Here is an 18,503-nt window from a genome sequence, read left to right on the forward strand (position 1 = left end):
ATCACCTAGTTCGGATCCGGAAGGGAGACGAATGGAAGACGGCATTCAACACCCCGTTAGGTCATTTTGAGTACCTGGTCATGCCGTTCGGCTTCACTAATGCCCCCGCGACGTTCCAAGCTTTGGTTAATGACATCTTGCGGGACTTCCTGCACCGATTCGTCTTCGTATATCTGGACGATATACTAATTTTTTCTCCGGATCCTGAGACCCATGTACGGCATGTACGTCAGGTCCTGCAGCGGTTGTTGGAGAACCGGCTGTTTGTGAAGGGCGAGAAGTGTGAGTTTCACCGCACCTCTTTGTCCTTCCTGGGGTTCATCATCTCCTCCAACTCCGTCGCCCCGGATCCGGCCAAGGTCGCAGCGGTGAGAGACTGGCCCCAACCTACGAGCCGTAGGAAGCTTCAACAGTTCCTCGGCTTCGCAAATTTTTACAGGAGGTTCATTAAGGGGTATAGTCAGGTAGTTAGCCCCCTGACAGCCCTGACCTCACCAAAAGTTCCCTTCACCTGGTCGGATCGGTGCGATGCCGCGTTCAGGGAGTTGAAACAGCGCTTCTCGACTGCACCCGTCTTGGTGCAGCCCGATCCTAGTCGCCAGTTTGTGGTCGAAGTGGACGCCTCTGACTCAGGGATAGGAGCCGTGCTATCCCAGAGCAGAGAGACTGATAAGGTTCTTCACCCGTGTGCCTATTTCTTCAGCAGGTTGACCCCAGCAGAGCGGAACTATGACTTGGGCAATCGAGAGCTCCTTGCGGTGTGGAGACACCTGCTGGAGGGAGCGTCAGTGCCTTTCACGGTTTTTACTGACCACTGGAACCTGGAGTATATCAGGACCGCCAAGCGACTGAACCCCAGGCAAGCCCGCTGGTCACTGCTTTTCGGCCGTTTTGACTTCCAGATCACTTACCGCCCCGGGACCAAAAACCAGAGGTCGGATGCCCTGTCCCGGGTGCACGAACATGAAGTCAAGACCGAGCTGTCGGATCCACCGGAACCCATCATCCCGGAGTCCACTATCATGGCTACCCTTACCTGGGACGTGGAGAAGACCGTCCGGGAGGCCCTGGCACGGAGCCCGGATCCCGGAACAGGGCCGAGAAACAGACTATACGTCCCACCAGAAGCCAGAGCTGCCGTCCTGGACTTCTGTCACGGGTCCAAGCTCTCCTGCCACCCAGGGGTGCGTAGGACCGTGGCAGTGGTCCGGCAGCACTTCTGGTGGGCGTCTCTGGAAGCTGACGTCCAGGCTTATATCCAGGCCTGCACCACCTGCGCTAGGGGCAAGGCGGACCACCAGAAGGCACAGGGACTCCTGCAGCCGCTTCCTGTGCCTCATCACCCCTGGTCCCACATCGTTCTGGATTTCGTCACGGGCCTCCCGCCGTCCCGGGGGCACACCACCATCCTCACGATAGTGGACTGGTTCTCCAAGGCGGCCCACTTTGTGGCCCTCCCGAAGCTCCCATCGGCCCAGGAGACAGCGGACCTCCTGGTCCACCATGTTGTCCGGCTGCATGGGATACCAACAGACATCGTTTTGGATCGCGGCCCCCAGTTCTCCTCGCAGGTGTGGAGAAGTTTCTGCCGGGAACTGGGGGCCACCGTGAGCCTCTCGTCTGGGTATCACCCTCAGACTAACGGACAGGCTGAACGGGCCAATCAAGAGTTGGAGCAGGCCCTGTGTTGTACAACATCCGAACACCCGACGGCTTGGAGTGAACACCTGGCCTGGATCGAGTACGCGCATAACAGCCAAGTGTCCTCTGCCACCGGCCTCTCCCCGTTTGAGGTGTGTCTGGGGTACCAACCCCCTTTGTTTCCTGTGGTGGAGGGAGAGGTCGGTGTGCCCTCGGTCCAGGCCCACCTGCGGAGATGCCGTCGGGTGTGGCGCACCGCCTGTTCAGCCTTGTTGAGGGCCCGGACGAGGGCAAAAGCCCATGCAGACCGTCGACGGTCCCCGGCCCCCGCATACTAGCCCGGGCAGGAGGTATGGCTATCTACCAAGGACATACCTCTCCAGGTGGCTTCCCCGAAATTGAAAGACCGCTACATAGGGCCGTTCCGCATCCTCAAGGTCCTCAGTGAGGCCGGGAGTTGGAGCCTCACTGCGGATCCATCCAGTCTTTCATGTCTCCAGGTTGAAACCACATCACACCTCACCCCTCTGTGCACCCGGTCCGGCGCCGCCTCCTGCCCGTATCATCGACGGAGAGCCGGCTTGGACAGTACGCCGGCTCTTGGATGTTCGTCGAATGGGCCGGGGCTTTCAATATTTGGTGGACTGGGAAGGGTATGGACCCGAAGAACGCTCCTGGGTGAAGAGGAGCTTCATCCTGGATCCGGCCCTCCTGGTCGATTTTTACCGACGCCACCCGGACAAGCCTGGTCGGTACTGCTGGCCCGCCACCAGAGGGCGCCCTGCCTGAAGTGCGGGCTTCAGGCACGAGAGGGCGCTGCCGCCTACAGGAACAGCCGAGGTGACAGCTGTCACTCATCAACTATGACAGCTGTCACCGATCATCTTCATCTCACCCTGGATAAAAGCAGGATGACACCTCCACCACATCGCCGAGATATCGACTTCTGTGAGAGGTAACTTTCTCTGCCAGCATTCAGTGATTTCAAGAGCTATTGTGTTGCAGCTGTCAACCAGAGGACCAGCGTGGGTCACGACTGCTTCGTCCTACGTCCCATCAGATAAGTGGTTAAAGAGATGCTGCACGAGTGTGTGTTAAAGGTGGAGGTGGAATTCCCACCATTATTGTTACGGGGTGTACACACACCCACACTTAACTGTCTTTGTTCTCCGCCAGCAGTACCAGATCCGACACGCTGAGACGGTGGCCACCTGGGGACTTCGGGACTTGGCGGCTCAAGTATCCTTCGGGTTCGGTGGCGGTGGAAATCGTGTGGTTCCGGTTCATCTCCAGACGGCGTCTCCTATCGTCGAGCCTGCCCACACAACACCTTCATTAATTGACTTGTATTTATTCTGTAATCTGCTGTGTGTGGTTGTGACATTCACAACAGTAAAGTGTTCTAATTTAACTCCCTCTATTGTCCGTTCATTTACGCCCCCTGTTGTGGGTCCGTGTCACTACACTTTCCCAACACATATTTTATGCCAGAAATGAGGTGCAGGTTGTTAAAAGCAGAATTTCTCATTTCATTCAGGTTGACTTATATACATGTGTTTCTTCAGTGATTTTAGATTAATAAAGTGAGCAGGCAGCAGCTGATTCATGCTCTGTTTGCTTATTTGAGATGAAAGATGTTACCCAAGTGTTTCCAAATTGGCCTCAAAAGTATTGGAACACTTGGTATTTCACACATTTTAATTTGTTGATGCCATTTCAAATACAAAAAAAAAAAAAAAAAAATTCTAAACTTATCTTCCTTTTTTCAATTTCAATTTGAATATATTTTCATTTATATAGCGCCAAATCACAACAAAATTGTCTCAAGGCGCTTCACACAAGTAAGGTCTAACCTTACTAACCCCCAGAGCAACAGTGGTAAGGAAAAAAAAGGAAGGAGTTTCCTTAAACTCAAACTGATAGCAAATCTCTACAACTTGATCTAATTAAAAATATAAAATACAGCTTCCTGCTGGAGTGGTGTAGAGGAGTTGTTTCTTAAAAAGAAGACCTGAAAGTTCAGCTAATTTGGCCATATTGTACAGCCCTACTGTGAACTAGCTGAAAGGTTTGAATATGAATTTACATCTACATAAAAAAAAAGCTTAAAGTGGCAGGGGGTTAAGAGGGCTGCAGTTGGGGGGCTTCACCCCCCAGAGGTTGGAGACTTTTAACCATGCTAATGCTCTCCAGAAGCATTTACTGAAAAAAGTCTGAAAGCCCTAAATGAGATGGTGAGGGCTTTTTTTCAGGCATGTGAGATGCAAATAAATAAAATGCTTAAAATGGCGGAAGTTAAGAAGGCCACCGTTGGGGTGCTTTTAGTCATGCTAATGCTCTCCAGAAGCATTTACTAAAAAAAGTCTGAAGGACCAACATGACATGGTGAGATGCTGAAGAGCTTCTCTCGTTCATGTCTGCGACATATACATTTTATATTAGTTGTATGAGTACATAAATAATCAACATCTTAAGTAATAATAAGAACAATATTGTTAGTTGCATCCCAATTATATTTTGTCATGTTTTGCACAAATCTGTTTTGGGGTCATATAAAGTGCTTACAGTTAGCAGTGGGCATGTGTGTATTTATTTATTTAGCTTCAGGTTTGTGCATCACTGCTTCTAATACCTTATAGAAGAACAGAGTAATGCAGCAGGTGGCACTGCAGAGCCACTCCACTGTATTTGCAGTGTGTGTGTGTGTGTGTGTGTGTGTGTGTGTGTGTGTGTGTGTGTGTGTGTGTGTGTGTGTGTGTGTGTGTGTCTGTGGTGAAACATGCTGCTGTGTGGAATTGCAATTTCCCCTGAGGACAAAATGATTTATGTCTGTATTTGAAGTTGCTCCGTGTGAGCGCCTCCTGCTGTTTCTTCTGATTTCAGTGTGATTTTGTGTTTGCAGGATGCACTCCACCTGTCGTGTGTGTGTGTGTGTGTGTGCGTGCGTGTGTGTGTGTGTGTTCTCTGTCAGCCTGCACATGTGCATGCAAGTCATGCCTGAGCTCACGTAGGTGCATGAGAGTGAGTGGCTGAGACTTTAATACAAGCTGATCAGTTTGGTCACCAGGGAGTCTGGACTTCTGCCAGGGGCGGGGCGGGGGGGAGGTATAGTGATGCGAGGAGATAGGGATGGAATGAAAGGGATGATGGGAAAAATAAAAGTAGGCCAACCGCAGAGCGAGAGAGAAGCAAACAATAAGAGATGAGCACGCAGAGAGAGAGAGAGCGATAACAGAAAATATTCCATGTGCACAGCCCAAAAATTACGTTTGTTGCCTGTCATTCAAAATGCATCCCGTCTCTCCTCAGCCTCCCTCCCAGCACATCTCATTCAGTAATCATTTTTTTTTTAAAGAAATAGCGAAGTGCAAAATCATCTTTTAAAGGCGTTGTGTCCGTGCTCGACCCATCCTGCTAAACCTGCCCCCCTCACCCAATAAATTGTTTCTTTCATATGTACCTTTCAGAATTTCCGCCACCAAAGTAAATAAATAAATAAATATTGGTGATGACTCACCCTGTGCCCTAAAATAAGTTAAGCAAATCTAATTTAGACCATCTTCATACCACCTGCAAACTGTAATTGCTGTTTTCTAGTTAATCAGGTGAAGGTCACAGACTGAAGTCGAAGTGGATTCAGTTCTTAAAATTCTTCTATAAAAACATTTTCCCCAGTTGTTTGTGGCTCCAGTCACAGTCATCTACTGAAGCACATTTTCAGTCCTCAAAGGCTGCAATGAAGCGTGAGGTCAAAGGTTTTCCAAGAGCCACACCCACATTTCAAAGTGTTTCACGGTCAAATTCTCCAACAATAAAATATCTTAAAGCAATTCCATAAAATTAGTCATTTTGCTTTACATAATTATGGGGTTGAAACTCTGACCTTGATCGATCAGCGATCCCAACCAAGTCCTTTCTTCCCATTGGCCCACTGGATCTGCCAAGTGTGATCACAATCAGATTAGACATTCGTCAGATTTCTGGATAACAAACGTTCAAACATAGTTACATCGAGACGAGAGTGTGCACCGCGAGTGTAGCTGCTAATTATAGTTATCAAATCAAATGCAATTTATTCAATCAGGTTAAAAAATAAAACAAAAAGTCAAGTGAAATATACATTGAGGTTACTGGTAGGCAAAACAGAGTTCCTCACTGCAGACTGAATCGCTTTAAAAACTCATTCGTGCCCACGTCAGAGTCTTAAATAATGGTTCATGGGAAAGGTAGTAGGATTGTGCATTAATGACATGGTAGCATTGGTATTCAATGTTATTTATTCATTGTCAGCATTTTCCTTTTAACCATATGTATGAGCCATCTGTGCAAAAGGGGTATGTGCAATATTGGTGTGTGTATCAAGTTATGTGCAATATGCATGAGTTATGTAATTATATCATGGCAATTTTATTTGTACAGCTCTTGGAGTCCAAGACAAATTTCCCGGAAGGGACAATAAAGTATATTGTATCGTATCGTAAACAAGTGTGTTTTAAAGAACTAATATTTACTTTTGCACTTTTGATTTCAATTGCACACAAAATATCACAATAGTAGGACTCAGAAACCTTTGATGCACAGCAAGAACCTGTCCTAGACTATTGGATCTAAATTATATTCCATTTTCATGGACCTGCAAAGTTCCTACAAAAACCACCCGTTTGAGAAAATCAGCACATGGATGCGTAGCGGCAGTGGTAGCCACTGACGTGATTGGGCACTTTCGAAGTTTGAAAGGGTGTAGGATGAACTCATAGACTTACCTAGATCAACCCCTTTTCATACATTATCAGATAAACAGGAAAATTAAACATAGCTTGGAAACGAAACCCCACAAATGAACAAAGCACCTTCTGTATCATAGTCCAAGTAATCTCATTACATTTCCCTTACAAAAAAGTATACTTTATGTTACTAAGTAAAGCTAAATGTATAAGTAGTCGCTATATACTTGTAGCCCACTTTTTAGTTTAGAGTAGTACCATTACCCAAAGGACTTTATTGACTTTGCAGTCTGATCAGGATTTGATCCAAGGAGCCTATGATCATACACCAACAGCCTGAACCCCTAGTAGGGCTGTCATGATTAGCAATTTCTGGAGATGATTAACTGTCAGGCAAATAATTGCGATTGACGATTATATTGTCTATTTTTTTCCCTTCTTTATATTCTACTATCATAGTATGATTACACAACTCTGGAAGAATGTTTGGCTTTTGTGAGTGGAGAAACTGGGAATAGTGCAACATTTTTATTTTTATCTTCATTTTACATACAGTCCCAACTTTTTATGATTTGTGGTTGTTTCTGTTGAATTTCTGAAATTACAGAACTGCTATAAAGAACAGTGTGAACATTTTGTGTTTTAAAACTTTGTGGAGCAAACAGCAAACTCTTATAAAGAAGGAAAAACACCTGGACATGTTCAGGAAAACTGATACAAACCCATGTATTTTTTTTTTCGTACGAGGGCTGTCAATAATTAAGTATAGGTCCTTTTTATTTTTTTCAAAAACTATATGGATTTCATTCATATGTTTTTACGTCAGACATGCTTGAACCCTCGTGCGCATGCGTGAGTTTTTCCACGCCTGTCGGTGACGTCATCCGCCTGTGAGCACTCCTTGTGGGAGGAGTCGTCCAGCCCCTCGTCGGAATTCCTTTGTCTGAGAAGTTGCTGAGAGACTGGCGCTTTGATTGATCAAAATTTTTTCTAAACCTGTGAGACACATCGAAGTGGACACGGTTCGAAAAATTAAGCTGGTTTTCAGTGAAAATTTTAACGGCTGATGAGAGATTTTGAGGTGATTCTGTCGCTTTAAGGACTTTTCACGGTGCGAGACGTCGTGCAGCGCTCTCAGGCGCCATCATCAGCCTGTTTCAAGCTGAAAACCTCCACATTTCAGGCTCTATTGATCCAGGACGTCGTGAGAGAACAGAGAAGTTTCAGAAGAAGTCGGTTTCAGCATTTTATCCGGATATTCCACTGTTAAAGGAGATTTTTTAAATTTTTAATATTCTGACTCCATTTTAGTGTGATGAAGTAATTTTTTTTCTCCATCAGTCACGTTTTGTTCTTGAACACTACATTAAGCTCAAGATTGAACAAATATATACCTTTGGAAAATAAACAGCTGTTAAAGTTCAGCTTTTTGTGATCTGTGCCTCTGCACAGCTTCTCCACAGCAGGGTTTTTTTTAAAACCTGTGTGTGATTTTTGCTCAGTTCATTTATATATTCTCATTTTTTAAGGATGTTTTAAGAATATTTGAGCGTTTATTTCATCTCGTGATCTCATAAATTCAGTATATGACGTGCACATGGTGTGAACAGGTCGGTGCCATCAGAACCACACGTGTAGAGAAAGTACAAAGTAAAGGCAACCCCAAGTTTTTTTTTTAGTTTTTTTTTTAACATGTTTACTCGGGTTAAAATCCTCTCTCTGCTCCGCGCTCGCTGTCTTAAGTGCACTGATGGTTCACAGCAGAACGTAACGTCTCGTGCCTCCGTTCAGGAATCTCGCTCCCTCACCTGCTCCCTCCCTCGCAATCCGTAGCGAGTTGACTCCACGCGCGCGCACGCACATACACACAGCTCCTTCGGTAAACTACCCATTTTAAACAGCTTTGAATAAGACAACCACTGTTTTAATCCGCCGTCTTATTCAAAATTTGAACGTCCAAATGACGGCAGGACGGCTGCCTAAAACTATGAATTGAGAGGAAAAATCAAAGACTTAAATAAAATAAATGACACGTCAACTACTAAATTAGTTGTTAATGATTTCAATCGTCAACATACAACCCCTGGCAATAATTATGGAATCACCGGCCTCGGAGGATGTTCATTCAGTTTTTTAATTTTGTACAAAAAAAGCAGATCACAGACATGACACAAAACTAAAGTCATTTCAAATGGCAACTTTCTGGCTTTAAGAAACACTATAAGAAATCAGGAAAAAAAATTGTGGCAGTCAGTAACGGTTACTTTTTTAGACCAAGCAGAGGGAAAAAAATATGGACTCACTCAATTCTGAGAAAAAAAATGATGGAATCATGAAAAACAAAAGAACGCTCCAACACATCGCTATTATTTTGTTGCACCACCTCTGGCTTTTCTAACAGCTTGCAGTCTCTGAGGCATGGACTTAATGAGTGACAAACAGTACTCTTCATCAATCTGGCTCCAACTTTCTCTGATTGCTGTTGCCAGATCAGCTTTGCAGGTTGGAGCCTTGTCATGGACCATTTTCTTCAACTTCCACCAAAGATTTTCAATTGGATTAAGATCCGGACTATTTGCAGGCCATGACATTGACCCTATGTGTCTTTTTGCAAGGAATGTTTTCACAGTTTTTGCTCTATGGCAAGATGCATTATCATCTTGAAAAATGATTTCATCATCCCCAAACATCCTTTCAGTTGATGGGATAAGAAAAGTGTCCAAAATATCAACGTAAACTTGTGCATTTATTGATGATGTAATGACAGCCATCTCCCTAGTGCCTTTACCTGACATGCATACTGTTTGTCACTCATTAAGTCCATGCCTCAGAGACTGCAAGCTGTTATAAATCCAGAGGTGGTGCAACAAAATACTAGTGATGTGCTGGAGCGTTCTTTTGTTTTTCATGATTCCATAATTTTTTCCTCAGAATTGAGTGAGTCCATATTTTTTTCCCTCTGCTTGGTCTAAAAAAGTAACCGTTAAATGACTGCCACAATTTTTTTTCCTGATTTCTTATAGTGTTTCTTAAAACCAGAAAGTTGCCATTTGAAATGACTTTAGTTTTGTGTCATGTCTGTGATCTGCTTTTTTTTCTACAAAATTAAACAACTGAATGAACATCCTCCGAGGCCGGTGATTCCATAATTTTTGCCAGGGTTGTAGTCGTGGCAACCCTACTTAAAACTGAAATGCATCCACAGCGGTGCCGTGGTACATGGCTTTGGAACCAGAACCTCCTCACGCTCCGTGTTATTATCCGAGCCTCGCTAACCATCCAACCAAGACGAGAGGAAACAGAGTGAGTGAGGCAGCGTGTGGCTGCTGCTGCATGATGACATCAGATTCTGAGTCATTTTATGCAACTTTGTGGATAAAATAAGTAATTCATGGTAATCGCGATTATAAAAAATATTCGCAAATATGAAAAATAATTGAGAATATGAAAAATAATCACGATTGGCGAATATTGTAATAATTGTGACTGCCCTAACCCACAGACCATAAAATCGCGCATGATTTATGTGTTACCTACAGATGCTTGCTCCTTATAGCTACAAATACAAGTATAATGGTCAATATATGCCAAGTATACTTGGATTTTATTCATTTTTTGTATCATTCTCAGTATAAATAAAGGATACATTAAGTATAATCTGTTAAGTACATATCTGTAAGTACATAAGTAAACAATAAGTGCACTCGCTAATTTTTAGTTTAAAAAAGTTATACTGCTCATAAACTTGTACAAATGTCTTTGTGGTAAGGGTCATCCATCGTCTATACATTCAATACTCTTACGATATTCTTAAACATTTGTTTGAACATCTTTATTTCATCATTCCAGCTGTTCCACAGATTGACTCCTTGTACTGAGATACAGCGAGTTTTCACATTTGTGCATACTACTTGTTTTGCTGTCATCAAATGACTTCCCGATGCCCCTGAAACCTCCCCCCACCCCACCCGAGTCATAATAACAAGTCATCTCTGCCACATGAAGGACTTGAACTGCAACCAAATAGCAAGGGAAACTGAGGAGTTTAAGGTGAATTGCTATTCAACAACTTGTACAATTTTAATCTGTAACTTATTTGCAAATAAAAACAAAAAGGTATTGATGGAGTAAAACTAATTTATTGACAGCTGCAGTACAATAACAATACACCAAATTGTGCATTTACTCAACAATATAAGTTTGCCAAAGAATCTAACGGCTTAAATGACAGGATGGTGAAGAAAATAAAGTCAGATCATTTTGTTCTTCTGCCAACATTCAGGTCTTCAAGGCAGCAATAAGAGCAACACTGGGGAGCAGCATTTCTTTACGCTTCACTAAAGTCTGTTCTGTGTAAATACAGAAATCTTGAAAAAAGAAGAATTAGACATCACATCAGCAACCTCACTGAAGATATTCAACTAAAAAAATGATTCACAACTCAGTGTTGCTGACATAAAGAACAAATTGAAGAAGACTTGCTGTCTGGGAGCTTTGTCTCTCCTAATGTAGAAGATGTGTGGAACACCTTCCTGTAACATCCCAAAGCCAAAACATCACCATCACATTTGGGGCCCTTATGAGGGAAATGTCACATTCGACCATTTCTCAAATGTTCCAACCCCAATTCCAATGAAGTTGGGACGTTAGATATTTAATGTTCAAACAGATACACATTTTTGTTTTTGTGTTTTTGTTTTTGTTTTGCTCTTTTGGAAATGGATGCCTGCAACATGTTTCAGAAAAGCGGGGACAGGGGCAATAAAAAACTGGGAAAGTTGATGAATGCTCAAAGAACACCTGTTTGGAACATTCCACAGGTGAACAGGTTAATTGCAAACAGGTGAGTGTCATGATTGGGTATGAAATGAGCATCCCCAAAAGGCTCAGGTGTTCACAAGCGAAGATGGGGCGAGGATCACCACTTTGTGAACAACTGCGTGAAAAAATAGGCCAACAGTTTAAAAACAATGTTTCTCAACATTCAATTGCAAGGAATTTAGGGATTCCATCATCTACAGTCCATAATGTAATCAGAAGATTCAGAGAATCTGGAGAACTTTCTACACGTAAGCGGCAAGGCCGAAAACCAACATTGAATGCCCGTGACCTTCGATCCCTCAAGTGGCACTGCATTAAAAACTGACATCATTGTGTAAAGGATCTTACTGCGTGGGCTCAGGAACACTTCAGAAAACCATTGTCAGTTAACACAGTTCGTCGCTACAGATACAAGTGCAAGTTAAAACTCTAACATCGAAAGTGAAAGCCATACATCAACAACATCCAGAAACGCTGCCGCCTTCTCTGGGCCGGAGCTCATTTGAAATGGACAGATGCAAAGTGGAAAAGTGTGCTGTGGTCTGATGGGTGCACATTTCAAATTGTTTTTGGAAATCATGGACATCGTGTCCTCCGGACAAAAGAGGAAAAAGACCATCCAGATTGTTACCACCGCAAAGTTCAAAAGCCAGCATCTGTGATGGTATGGGGGTGTGTTAGTGCCCATGACATGGGCAACTTACACATCTGTGATGGCACCATCAATGCTGAAAGGTACATCCAGATTTTGGAGCAACACATGCTGCCATCCAAGCAACGTCTTTTTCAGGGACATCCCTGCTTATATCAGCAAGACAATGCCAAGCCACATTCTGCACATGTTACAACAAGGTGGCTTCATAGTAAAAGAGTGCGGGTACTAGACTGGCCTGCCTGCAGTCCAGACTTGTCGCCCACTGAAAATGTGTGGCACATTATGAAGCACAAAATATGACAACGGAGATCCCAGAGTGTTGAAAAACTGAAGTCGTACATCAAGCAAGAATGGGAAAGAATTCCACCTACAAAGCTTCAACAATTAGTGTCCTCAGTTCCCAAATGCTTATTGAGTGTTGTTAGAAGGAAAGGTGATGTAACACAGTGGTAAACATACCACTGTCCCTGCTTTTTTGAAATGTGTTGCAGGCATCCATTTCAAAATGAGCAAATATTTGCACAAAAACAACAAAGTTATATGTTTGAACATTAAATATCTTGTCTCTGTGGTGTATTCAGTTGAGTATAGGTTGAAGAGGATTTGCAAATCATTGTATTCTGTTTTTATTTACATTTTACACAACGTCCCAACTTCATTGGAATTGGGGTAGCATTTAAAGGCCTCAGATAAGAATTTAAGGCTGTTTTTGATACATTATTTTCATATCATTTGGCTTTTTTCACTTTTATTGAAGGAGCTAGTAATGAACAAAAATATGGATTTGACAACATCAGTTGGGGGGTGCAAAAAGTAAACAAGCAAAGATGTAAACTGTGAAGGTGACAGGTCGTGGTGTTGCAAAGGTCTACAAAGATCACCACACATTATTCATCTCTCCCTGCTCTGACCACGGCTGAACACCTCATGACCACCGTACCCTGGCCGATAAAGGCCACAGCATTTCCAACACAGAGAACACAAATATAATCTATAGAATGTGCAACAATTTATCTTAACGTGTCTCCTGCAAATTCATGCAATGCATGCAAAAACAGACGTGCTGCAAATATCCAGAACGCAGCCGTAGTACGAACAACAAAAAAAGAGGTTTCTTTCAGTGCATTGTGGCACTCTGCAATATTATATTTATTTCTGCCTGCTTGGCAGAACTCTGCAAGTTTATAATTTACTTTATTGATGATTTTCACTCTTAAGTTTGCTCTATTTAATTATCTGCTCTGCACTAAACGACCAAAATCAGTTAAAGTCCTGCAGGCTCAGTGTGTCTGTGGTTTACATTCCATGAATTTGCAGCAGACCTGTTTTAGAATGTAATAATACATGTGCTGTGGGCTATATTTCTGTTTTCTGTGTTTGCAAGACAGTTTTGGATGCAGCTATCAGCAGGTACTAAATATGCGTAAGTATATTCTGCTTTGTCTTAAACGGGAAGTGTTGTGGTCTCTCTCGGCCACTGTACCTCCGGCTCTTGATTGGCTGAACACACCTGATTGAGTTCATTAGCTGTTATCTGAGCAGGAAAGGAGGAACATGTGCACAGCAGGTGTTGTCCAGGTAACCCCTGGAATAGAAAAGAGAAAGTGTGAGAACTTCATGGCTGTTTGGTCCTCGGTGGGACCATCCAACGTAAAAAACAAAGTGTTCTGTGGTGGTAAGGGGGGAGCTTTGGATGAGAGGATCAACCAGATGGCATGTGGGGGAAACATTTATGAGAGCCGTGTTGGAGAATGCCTCTAAGGGAGAAATAAGAGCGCCTGAAGCTCTGAAGTGCGGCGGAATGGAGGAGATGCGTTGCTTTTGGGATCCACAAACACCTTTTCCTCAGAGCTGCAGCTACACTTTCATCTTCCCACGCAGCTCTTCCCCCAGAATCAGGCATGATACGTCTACAAAGGTACACACTGTCACTCTCTAAGAAAAAGGACATGAATAGGTCTCCTTTCTTTCTAATGAGCGAACCTCTAAATTTAAAGAAAATATTTTCAATTTAAGCTCAGGTAACAGGAGGACTTTCAAATTCAAAGGGAATTTTATGCACATTTTCTTTTAGGGTTGTCTTCTGCAAAGAAAAAAAAAAAATCCAAAACATCTCTGCCTTTACAAATCAGCGCTACATCGTTTGACTTAATAATAAAGAGGTAAATGTTCTTCTGCATCAACACCACCTCAGGAAATGCAAAGTTCAAGTATTTTTTTAGTCTTGGTCACAAATATCCAGCATTCTGTGTTTGCATGCTCCACAATTATGTACCACGTGCTCAAGGTGCAGTTCGCACCAAAACCGTCAGGTCAGTAAAATTGTAGAGGTAACACAAAGAAAGAGATGATGAGCAACAATGGGGGAACATTTTCAAGAGATACTGAGATGATCTCTTCAATGGCAAAATATTGGGCCAAACAGATGACATAACGCCATCATGACAGCAATAATTATACTGTGGTGGAAGAAAAGAAGGATTCAACCCTAATCTGGCACCTGGTGAGTACATTTTTGTCTGTCAGGAACACGTAATAAGGTAAAAAGGTGTATATGCAAATAAAGATGTGTGTGTGATTCATCATGCATACCCTGAAAATGAAGTGTCAATCCCTTTTTAGATTTCAGCAGAATTGTGGTAGTTTAATTTGGCCTAAGTATTATTCAAAGCCAGGTAATATGTGCATTTTTTTTAGATTTCAAATGTGATCAAATTTCAGCAACTCACATATGCCAATGATGTGTTTTTATCTGCTTATAATGTGACTCAAGCTGGTCTTGCAAATATCTAAGCAAATTTGACATCAATTCAAATTACATTTGGATTAAAAATGGTGAGTTTTGGTTTCCTCATCACTTTAAAGTGATGTTTATTTTGGTAGCTGCATTGACTTAGTAGTGCGTTTTGTCAATCACAGGAATGTAATTTAACTGTAATCCAGCATAAGAACTGTCTGTAGTTAAATTTTCCCAGAGATTTTATTGGTGTTATGTTGAGAAGCAATGTGTCCACTTTGCTGTTGTACAATTTAAACTGTGTGGTTTTAAATAGTTAATTAATGATAATTATAGCGTGCAGTAAGAAAAGGATGCTTTCTCCAGCCCAGTCTCATGTTTTGTTTTTGTTTTTTGTCATACTGTCATGAAAATGTTACATTTTGGTGACAGTATCACAAACTACTATATTAAATCACCTTTCCTGACATCATCACATTTTTGGCATGTGATCGGTTGCTATATCGAGCAGGTGCAGTGTTTGAGGGGACATCTTTAGATGCTGTTGAAGCGCTGTAAGAACTGGACAAGTTCCACACACGCCCTAAGCTCCTCAGTGACTCTCATTCAAAGCTCTTGCTAAGATCAGCGAAGTAAAATTTCAAATGATGTGTTTTCCATTCATGCAACAGAAATATTTTCATGCATTGAATGGTACGTTCCACCTTTCAACTCATGCAAATATTCTTACCACTGCGCTCATAAAAATTTATTATTTGTATTTTATCAAACTGCTTTGTCTGTCTGAGAAGACTTGGGAGGGGACTTTGTGATTGTTATTCTTAATTACACATTTAAAAATGAAGTTCATACCCAACTACTACTACTCTATATATGCAAAATGTTTGTCCCTAAAAATGTCTTTTAGAAATTTTGTTTGTAAGCATTAATTATTAATTTAAGAAAATATCTGTTTTGCAGAACGACAACCGAAAAGACAGTTTTTATTGGAATGCACCAGTAGATTTTCAGTAAAATTCTTAGGTGGACAGCAAACGTCCTTCTTTTTTCTGTTGACTAAAACAAGTACCATGTTATACATTCAAGCATAAAAAAGAAACTTTTCCCCTTTAAAAAGTCTAAGAAACAGGTTAGAATATTTGAATATCTGGTTGCAAAACATTAGTTTTTTTTTTTTTTTTTTTGCTCCGTTTCTTCAGTTGAACCCATATGAATAAGTGGGTAGATACACAAACTGAACTATCATAAATTCATTAAGAACATTGTGAAAGATAATTTCTATTCATAACAATAAAATTAAGTAAACATTGAAATGGTGACATGGTAAAACATTTTTCTTTTTTGCATCATTGTCATTAATTTATACAGTTGTGCACATAAGTTTACATTAACTGGCATAATTTGTGAAATACTGGGCCAGTTTTTGGAAAATATGATTGATCATGTAGAAAACCTTTCTTTTATTTCGAGATAGTGTCCAGGTGAAGCCATTTGCTATCACGTAACTGTATGTACCCCTTTTTTTTTTTTTTTTTTAAATACTAACTGAAATCGTCCATATGGCCTGATCAAAAGTTTACATACCTTTGAATGTTTGGTCTGATTGGCTGACTCACACAGGTTTAACTGGCTATTACAGTAATTTTTCACAAAAAGCTGTCAAAAGATCTGCAAGAAAAGGTAGTTGAGCTGTATAAATAAAAAAAACAAATGTGTTCAAAGTCTTAGTGATTCTGATAATACCAAGGCATGGTCTGGTAGACCAACAGAGATTTCTGCTTCAACTGCCAGGTTGGGTTACAAAGAAAATCCCTCAAACGACTTCCACTGAAATACTCGTACAGGCTTCACTGCAAGAACGTGGTGTGACTTTTTCAAGGTTGGATCGCTGATGGTTTTGGGTGGTGGATCACTGATGGTTTTGAGGTTAGATCTCTGATGTTTTCAGGGGTAGATCTCTGAAGGTTTCTGAGGTGGATCTCTGATGGTTTTGGGGGTGGATCTCTAAAGGTTTAAGTGGTGGATTGCTGATGTTTTGGGGTGGATCTCTGAAGATTTTGAGGGTAGATCGCTGATGTTTTGAGGTGGATCTCTGAAGGTTTTGTGGGTGGATTGCTTTTGGTTTTGGTGGTGGATCGCTGATGTTTTTGGGGGTTGGATCTCTGATGGTTTTGAGGTTGGATCTCTGATGTTTTCAGGGGTGAATCTCTGATGGTTTTGGGAGGTGAAGCACTGATGGTTTTGAGGTTAGATCTCTGATGTTTTCAGGGGTGGATCTCTGAAGGTTTCGGAGGTGGATCTCTGAAGGTTCCAGAGGTGGATCTCTGAAGGTTTCGGAGGTGGATCTCTGATGGTTTTGGGGGTGGATCTCCAAAGGTTTACGTGGTGGATTACTGATGTTTTGGGGTGGATCTCTGAAGGTTTTTTGGGTGGATTGCTTTTGGTTTTGGGGGTTGGATCTCTGATGGTTTTGGGGGTTCGATCTCTAATGGTTTTGGGAGGTGGATATCTGAAGGTTTTGTGGATAGATTGCTAATGTTTTTTTGGAGGTAGATCCCTGATGTTTTGGGGTGGCTCTCTAAAGGTTTTGTGGGTGGATTGCTAATGCTTTTGGATGTGGATCTCTGATGGTTTTGGGAGGTGGCTCTCTCACGTTTTCAGGGGTGGATATCTGAAGGTTTTGGGGGTGGGTCTCTGAAGGTTTCAAATTCAAATTTATTAATTTATATAGCACCAATTCATGATGAAATTGTCTCAAGGTGCTTCACACAACATAAAACAAAAAAAAAAACTGAATTACTCGTAAAAATTTAAAACACAATAAAAAGACGACCATAAAAGAATACAAGCATAAAAACACATCATAACACTAATGATAAAACAGGGAAAACAAATGAGTCTTTAAACGTGACTTAAAAGTTTCCACAGTATCCGACTGCCGAATGTGTGCCGGGAGATCGTTCCACAGAGCTGGGGCATGGTAGGAGAAAGCTCTGTGACCGGCAGACTTTTTATTCACCTCCAAGGTTTGATAGTGGACTGCTGATCACTGGCAGGTGGATCACTGATGTTTGGGGGTGGATCTCTGAAGGTTTTGAGAGTAGATTGCTGATATTTTGGGGTGGATCTCTGAAGGTTTAGGGCTGGATCTCTGATGTTTTTAGGGTGGCTCTCTGAAGGTTTTGGTGTGGATCTCTGATGTTTTTAGGGTGGATCTATGATGTTTTTAGGGTGGATCTCTGAAGGTTTTGGGGTGGATCTCTGAAGGTTTTAGGGTGGATCTCTGATGTTTTTAGGGTGGATCTCTGAAGGTTTTGGTTGTGGATTGCTGATGCTTTGCAGGTGGATCTCTGAAGGTTTTGTGGCCGGATTGCTTTTGTTTTTGGAGGTGGATCTCTGATGGTTTTGGGGGGTTGGATCTCTGTTTTGGGGAGGTGGATATCTGAAGGTTTTCTGGGTGGATTGCTGATGTTTTTGGAGGTGGATTGTTGATGTTTTGGGGTGGATCTCTAAAGGTTTTGTGGGTGGATTGCTAATGCGTTTGGCGGTGGATCTCTGATAATCTGGGGGTGGATCTGGGATGGTTTTGGGAGGTAGATCTCTGATGGTTTTGGGAGGTGGACATCTGAAGGTTTTGTGGTAGGATTTCTTATGTTTTGCACAGTGGATCACTTGTAGTTTCGGGTGTGGATCATTGGTTTTGAGGTGTTTGAACTACGAAAGTACGGGGGATTTAGTTAAAATTGTTGGCACAATGAATGCAGAGTGTTACCAGAAAATATTGGACCATTTACAAAAGCTTGTGCATGGGGTGTGCTTGAATTTCCAACATGATGATTTGAAACAGAAGGTTAAGTCACAAGGTCAATGTTCTGGAGTTGCCATCAGTCTCCTGACCCCAATATCATTGAGCCACTTTGGGGAG

The 18,503-nt window shown here is 42.2% G+C and overlaps 2 long non-coding RNA genes across 2 annotated transcripts in view; both read left to right on the forward strand.

Moving 5' to 3' along the window:
* Nucleotides 1-18,503, forward strand: part of LOC117506468 — a 29,160-nt gene that overhangs the window by 10,146 nt on the left and 511 nt on the right. The window contains exon 2 of the long non-coding RNA XR_004559481.1: nucleotides 10,709-10,716. This is a non-coding gene — a long non-coding RNA (uncharacterized LOC117506468). The remainder of the gene's footprint in view (nucleotides 1-10,708; nucleotides 10,717-18,503) is intronic.
* On the forward strand, nucleotides 16,187-18,423 carry LOC117506467. Its single transcript, XR_004559480.1, has 3 exons — nucleotides 16,187-16,676; nucleotides 17,670-17,699; nucleotides 18,316-18,423. It is a non-coding gene; the product is annotated as an uncharacterized LOC117506467 (long non-coding RNA).

The sequence above is a fragment of the Thalassophryne amazonica genome, chromosome 3, assembly GCF_902500255.1.
Source record: "Thalassophryne amazonica chromosome 3, fThaAma1.1, whole genome shotgun sequence".
In the NCBI taxonomy this organism is placed as follows: Eukaryota; Metazoa; Chordata; class Actinopteri; order Batrachoidiformes; family Batrachoididae; genus Thalassophryne; species Thalassophryne amazonica.